The sequence below is a fragment of the Cynara cardunculus genome (assembly GCF_001531365.2).
Source record: "Cynara cardunculus var. scolymus isolate 2C chromosome LG 2, CcrdV1, whole genome shotgun sequence".
Classification (NCBI taxonomy): domain Eukaryota; kingdom Viridiplantae; phylum Streptophyta; class Magnoliopsida; order Asterales; family Asteraceae; genus Cynara; species Cynara cardunculus.
Window position 1 is genome coordinate 60577757 of NC_037529.1, and position 1019 is coordinate 60578775.

Below are 1019 nucleotides of genomic sequence, written 5' to 3' on the forward strand. Positions count from 1 at the left end.
TCATTTCCCAACTTCAAACCATCACTCGCCATCTTCATCAACTACCATCCTCCATCATCTCTCAAATTCCCCAACCTTCTCAACCTTCCACCTCCTCAATCGATGAAGCCCTTACCACCCTCTCCCACCAAATAACAACCATCCAAGATACCCTCACCCAACTACCCGCTGCCATCCTAAGCCAAATACCCCAACCCACTCCTTCTCCCCCTCCTCCCTCTGCAGGACCTTCTTTCGACGAAGCCTTTTCTACATTCACTGCAGAGGTGAGAAACTTAATCACCAACCATCCCATACCACCACCCTCTTCCACATCAACCATGCCACCACACCCTCAAGCCTCCACCTCATCAACAGAGTTTGCCACCAGGACGGACTTACAAGCTCTGTCAAGAGCACTGGTCTCCTCCTTCAACGAGATCAGTGCTAAGTTTGTTCATCGAGCCATCCAACCAACACGGGCTCTCACTACAACGCTGGTTGATGAACAACAACGAACTTCAACTCTCCTTCGTTCGATGAAGGAGACCACCAGAAAGGCAGCCCTGAGGGCGTATCTTCAATCCCTTAGGAAGAACAAAAAGAAGAAGAGGTCCCATGCCTCATGCTCGAGCAGCCGTCCGCAGAAACGACAAAGACACGATGACCAAGACCCCGATGATCAAGGCCTTGGCTCTCGTGAGGGGGAGACAATGACGGCTGCACATGCAACACATTCCGCTGCACCACAACCATCATCCACTCAACCACAACTCCCAACAGAACCCATCGAGTTGAGCTCTGCATCCGATGAAGAACCCACTACCCTTCCAACACAAACAAACCTACCCTTAACCCCTTCACCAACACCTCGCCCAACACATATCCATTCATCATCTCCACATCACCAGAACCCATAAACCAACCTACCTCACCCACATTACAAGAACCTACAAACCAACCTCCTTCACCCACATTACCARAACCCACAAACCAACCTACTTCACCCGTACAATCAGAGCCTACAACAACCTAACAAC